A 6,302-nucleotide genomic window follows, 5' to 3' on the forward strand; every position below is an offset into this window, starting at 1 on the left:
TAACTATCTTGAATCAGGATTCTTGATCTCAGGAAGCAGAACCATAGAGGCTAATTTTAATAGAAAGAAACTTGTTACGGGGTGTTAGTAGCTTCTGGAATTTCCAGGAAAGCCAGAGAATCAGGGTTAGAAGGGACCAGCCAGGAGCAGTGCAGCCCAGAGAAGCTCCAACAGTATCAGGTGGTGGGTCTGGTAGAGATCCCACCGGAGCACCTCCCCACTGCTGGGCACCTATGAGCGAGGAGTTGGAGACTGGAACCTCAGCCACAGCTGCCACAGAACAGAACTTTGGCAGCCACACTGGCCTGTCTCCTACTGTTACCACTACCTACGTGGCTCAGGCCCTTAAAGTCAAGGTAATGTTGGGTGGGTAGAACCTGGGTCACAGGCAGGCACAAGGGAGGGAGAGATGTAGCTTTGAAACGCTTCAGACCATAGAACAGGAAGGGTTAGCCTGTCTTAGCTTGGGTTTCCCCAGAATGCAGAGCCTGAGACAAGGGCTTTTATTTTGGGAAGTGATCCTAGGGGAGAGAAAGGGGGGCGGTGTAAGAAGATCTTTAAGCCAGAGATTATGACACTGGTTTAAATCGACAAGTTCAGCGATTCCCGCCATGAATGTAAATAAAGGCAGAAGAGCTATACACAATTCAGGGTGGAAATAAATTCCCCCCAAGTCGTGAGGATTCACTGCAAAAATCATACCTGCCATAGGTTGGTGCAGCTAGGGAGCGATTGTAACAGTATTTGCAGAGAATGCAGGGCTTGAGATAGGAGAGGGACTGTGAGAAGCAAAAGAATGGGGCTCGTGGTGTCTCACTGAGGGGCCTTGATGCCTAACAGCTTGTAGAGGGGAGGAGCACAGCTTGAGATGGTGCTGTGTGTCCGGCCTTGTGCTTGGGAGCTTGGCGTTGCCTTCCACTGGGATCCAGAGTAATGGAGAGGGCACACATATGGGTTGGAGATGGTAGGATGCAGAGTTCATTTCGCGCAGGCTGAGTTCCAGGTGCCTGCGTGTACGGTATCGTCGGGGAGGAGAGAGGGCACGGCTGGGAATTTAGATGTAAGAATCTTCAGCATTTCAAGGGAAAGTAAGGGAAAAGGAACAGGCAAAGGAGGCTGAGGAGCCCCACACAGCCCTGCCAGACCAGACACGTCTGTCCGTCTCTCCTCTGTCCCTGATGACAGGTCTTATGCACGTGACCTTCTCCTCCTCCTGGGTGCTGACATTACCAGTTCTGACTCTCACTGTGCTTCTGTTCTCCTGGGGAGGCGGTGTCCCCAGCTCCTTCTAACTCCTCTGGATCCCTGAAGACAGCAACCGGATTTTCTTATTTACTTGTCTCTTTATTTCTGAAATAAATTTTACTCCTAATCACTGCTGCCTAATATAATGGGAATCATAAAATTCACAAACTCATAAGATTTAGAGAATCTTAAAAAATTCATATGGTTTTGATTCCCTGTCTGTGTTCCTGACTCCCTTGCTGAGACAGTAACTGGAATTTCCCTGATTCCTTCTCTCTGCGTTCATGGCTGAGGATGGGACTATTAACCCTTCTCTCTCCGTCCGAGTCCCTCTTCTCAGGGGAAGGACGGGACTCCATAACGACCCGCTTTCTGGCACAGGCTCAGCGATGGAATTTGTGTAAAAGATAGATGTCTTTTGTTCGCAGACGGGCAGTTTGCAGGTTTGAGAGCCTCCCCCAACCCAGTGCCATCCGTATTCTCTTGACTTCTGCCCTGTGTAGGATTCGGACCCTCTGAATGGTGTTGCCCAAGCCAAGGATCAAAGAGCCTTCCAGAAAGAGGTAGTTGTCAGCTGTGTCGTGTGCTTGTGAAGGTTAACAAAGGGGAGGGCTGAGAAGAGGCTATTACACCTGGCAGCCATGTAGCAACTGGTGATTCCTGGGGTTGGATATACCATGCAGCATGCGGTTAGGCAAGTTTATACTTGCAAGAATAACCTCAACCATTGAAAAATTGTCTGTGCCCAAGATCCTATTGATAGCAAACCTCTAATAAGAAAATATCTCAATTTCTGTGAGCAATACAAGCATCGTGTGTGTGTGTGTGTGTGTGTGTGTGCACGTGTAAAAATAAGGACAGATCCAAGCTAGATCACTATCAGCATTCTGTAATCACAAGGGGCAACAGGGAATCCATGGGAACTCAGAGGAAATATTTAGATAGTGTCCAAAGCAGAAAAATGCGTGCATTGAAATGGTAATATTGCTTATGCCGGCATATCTGGAAGCACAGTGCTTTTCTTCCTTAGACAGGTACTGTTATACATGATGAAGTCTCTCTTTATGTCATAAGTTTCAGTTTTGAAAGGATATCACCATTGTATAAGTGGCCTGTTAAAGGAATCACAATATACACCAATTGCACCTAAACCCACCTCCCAAATCTCTGACAAGTGGGAACTGACATTTTTCTGTACTTCACTGGGTGAACATTGTACCCTTTTTTTTTTTAAAGAAAAATTCTGATTTGTTTAAATGTTATTAAAGTGTTCAAAGGAAAAGGTCAAGCCCCTTTAATAAACAGTTTGAAAGTATCTGGAAATCTACAGGGCTCGTTAAGGAGAAGATTTAAGCAATTCAATGTAGAATGAGGTTAATAACAAAGGCAAGCAGATGTCCTGGGAGGTAAGGAGCAGCTGTATGGCAGAGACAGAATTAGAGTCCCAGGGATACTTCTGCTGGTTAAGCACCCATGCTATGCGTCTGCCCTAGCGTCTTCGCAAGTGCTAGGAGGAATTAGAGTCAGAAATATTTAGGGCAAAGGGAGAATCATTACGTACGAGATAACTCCGTGGTTTGTAAATGACAGTTTCTGTGACTTCACGCTGCCCTAGCCCTCAGAGCAAGCTGAGCCTGACAGAAGAGCAGGGAATATGTATGGGTCTGAGTAGTTGATACCCAAAATGTAAGTTCATAAATAGTCCTCAAAAGAAAGAGTTGTATGATTAGCAATTGACTTCTGTTTCTCTTTCCCTTCCTCCATCTCTCCTTCCAATCCTTTCTTCCTTTCTTCCTTCCTTCCCTCTTTCCCTGGCTTTATCAGATACATGTTGCACACCTACTCGAGGCAAGGCCTCCCTTGCACTGAGAGCATAAAGATGGTTGTGCCGAGACCCACAGTGACCCCACACACAGCACAGAGAGAAGCACAGGTTGCTACAGTGACTTGGAGCCGGGCCATCTAATTCAGAACTGAATTGGTTCAGGGTGTGACTCGAGGTAGGGCCTGGGTGATGAGTAGTTGCAGGGGTGATGAGGAGTAGGTGATCTTCAGGAGGCAGAAGTGGAATGAGGGGAATAGGGGGTAAGAAGGAGGCTAGGATGGTTCCCAGCTTCCTGTTCTGCATAGCAGGGTAGGTGGTGAATACAACAGAAGAAATACTGGGAGAAAAAGTATTTTAGTACTAAGCATATCGAGTTTAAGGTCTAATAAGACATTTTAGTGCCTGTAGAGTTGGCTCTTTTACATCTAGTTTAAATACAGTGTAGTACAGATGAACATCTTGTCTACATGCATGGTCTGGACATAAAATACTTATTAAATATGATAGAATAATAATAATTAATAATACAGTAGCAGAATAAGCCACTCTGTCCCCTTCCCCCTCTTTTCCCCTTCCAGTCCTCACCCCAGCATCTAACGCTGTGAGAGGCAGTCATTATTGGCTAGAGATAGGTTTGTGGAATCCCTTTGGAAGACTCTGAAAACCCAGGCCTACTTCTGTAGGGAGGTGCCCACATCTGAGAGAGCCAGCAGTGGTCCAGGATACGTGGGACGATGGTGGCAGGGTGGAGCTGGGACCCTGACAGAGGACAGAGGGATAGAAAGGGAAGAGAACTGGAGATTGGGCAAAGGAGAGCATGTCACGTGTCCAAAGAAGACAGTCCCCGGTGGACTGTGTAGGGACTGGAAGGTGACCTGAAGAGATAAGAGATGTTTTGTCCTATCTTCTGGCCTCAGCGATCAACTGGTAGTGAGGTTGCACTATTTCTGGTAATGAGCTGTACCTTTGTAGCCTTTAGATGTTTTGGAGCTTGTTAAGGCAAGATGGTAATAATAGATAACATTTATTGAGCTAATTATTAGCATATCTCCAAGCACGTGCTTATTGTTCACATGCATGATCACAGTAACATTATGACAAAAGTATCGTTAGTCCCACTTTATGGGTGAGGCTGTGAGGCTTAGGGAGTGGCTTGCTGATGGAACTAGGGATTCAAACTCAGAGCCCACGTCCTTAACCATTACGTTCTACTGAACATCCTTGGGATCAAGGTGGGCTGGGGTGGCCCAGGGGGAGCATGTGATGAGGCAGAAGAGCAGAAGTCTGAACAAAGGGACTTAGGAAACAGTGGTCTTTAAAAGGTGAGTGGGAAAAGAGGAGTCCGCAGAGGAGAATGAGGAGTAGCCACAGAAGGAAGAGAAAAGTCAGAAAGGAGAGTTGTCATGGCAGCCAAGGAAATGGAATTTTGATAAGGAGGGAATAGTTGGCAGCCACTACTGCGGAGAGATCAAGTACAATATACACAGAAACATGTCCATTGAGCTCAACAATATGACGGCCACTGGCATGGGCAATCTTAGCCAAAGCCAGATTGGGGACGGTTTAGGAAAGAATGGGAAGAGAGCAGGTGGAAGCAGAAAGAGCTGATGACTCCATACAGAGTTTGGCTGTGAGGGGGAGGAAGCAAAGGGGGCTGGAGGGGAATGTCAAGTTGAGAGTCTTTATTATTTTTTAGGATCAAGAGAATTCTGTGGAGGGCTTACATGCTGGTTGAGTAAAAGAGAGGTTGAAGGCACTGAGTAAACAGAGGGTGATTGAGGGAGAGAGAGAGGGTGAGAGGGAGAGGGACAGAGAAGTGGGGAAAGAGAGAGAGAGACAGAGAGAGAGAGAGACAGAGTCAAAGAGAGAGACAGCAAGAGACACACTGTCTTGTGTCTTGCTGTAGTATTTACCTAAACACTCTCTCTCTTGACAGAGGCACAGAGAGAAGCTCTAGAGAATAGAGTATAAGCTCCTGAAGGGGCAGCTTTAGATAAAGGTAGGATGCCTCCATTGTGGAGACAGGAAGATACACGTAAGGTCACAGACGGCTGAGGAGGAACATGAGGCTTCATGTCTGGTGTTCTCTAATTGTTCTCTGCAGAAGGAGGCAAAGTCATCTGTTGAGAGTGAGGGTAGAAGGCAGAGTTGGGTTGGGTTGAGGATGAGGTGAAAGCTTGCCAGCTAAGGTTGGGAGATCATGGATTTTAGTAGCAGCTCAAGTGTAGTACTCATCTATCATTAGATAGCTAGCCTATTCCAAATTTTCACTATCATAAACAGAACAGAGAAGGAATGATTGACTAAAAATAAACTTAAAATTTTTTAAGTAAAAAGAAAAACACTTTCAGTAATTTTCAAGAAGAGACCCATGGTTGGGGTGTGGGGAGGAAGAAGAGACCCATGGAGGGTAGCTTCAAAGTTAGTAACACTTCAGAGAAAAATACCAGTAACTAGTGTCAATAATTTCCAATCAACAAGAAGGAGGAGCCGGATGAGGAAGTCAGGGGCCCAGTGGGCGCGAGCGGGTGGTGGTGCTATTTGGGAGTGCATGCCGGGCGATCCTGGGCCGGTGGAGGCTGTGCTCTGGGGTTTGAAGTCAGTAAAAGGAAGCTGCCACAATTTTTGTACTGCTATTTTTAAACATGTCACTTACAAGGAACTTAAGAACCTCTTGAGTTCCAAAAAAATTATGTTAATTGATGTTAGAGAGACATGGGAAATTGTCGAGTATGGAGAAATTCCTGGGTCTGTCAACATACCACTGGATGAGGTAGGTGAAGCTCTATAGATGAACCCAAAACACTTCGAAGAGAAGTACAGTGAAGTAAAACCATCCAAATCTGACAGGCTAGTGTTTTCTTGTTTAGCTGGAGTGAGAAGCAAGAAGGCTTTGGACATGGCAATATTTCTGGGCTTTAACAGTGCTCAACACTATGCTGGAGGATGGAAGGAATGGGTAAACCATGAATTTTCAGAGAAGAAACACGGAAATTGAATTCTGGAATATAAGTTGGCTCTTTCCTTGTGTACGTGCAGCCTGGGATAGTGAAATGAACAAAATAATAACAATCTAGCCCTGGCATCACTGGTTAATGGAAAGGGGATTTTGTGTAGTGCAATTTTTTGTTGGATCTTTTCCTTAACTGTAAGTTGAGAGTACTACTTGCCCTTGCCTATTTCCAAAGGCTATTGAGGATTGAAATAATGTATGTGACTTGCCATGGAAATA

The 6,302-nt window shown here is 45.7% G+C and overlaps 1 pseudogene; it reads left to right on the top strand.

Annotated features, from left to right (window-relative positions):
• Positions 1–233: 233 nt before the first annotated feature.
• Positions 234–6,068, top strand: LOC113909285 (annotated as a pseudogene).
• Positions 6,069–6,302: the final 234 nt, after the last annotated feature.

This window comes from Zalophus californianus, chromosome 6 (genome assembly GCF_009762305.2).
Source record: "Zalophus californianus isolate mZalCal1 chromosome 6, mZalCal1.pri.v2, whole genome shotgun sequence".
Classification (NCBI taxonomy): Eukaryota; Metazoa; Chordata; class Mammalia; order Carnivora; family Otariidae; genus Zalophus; species Zalophus californianus.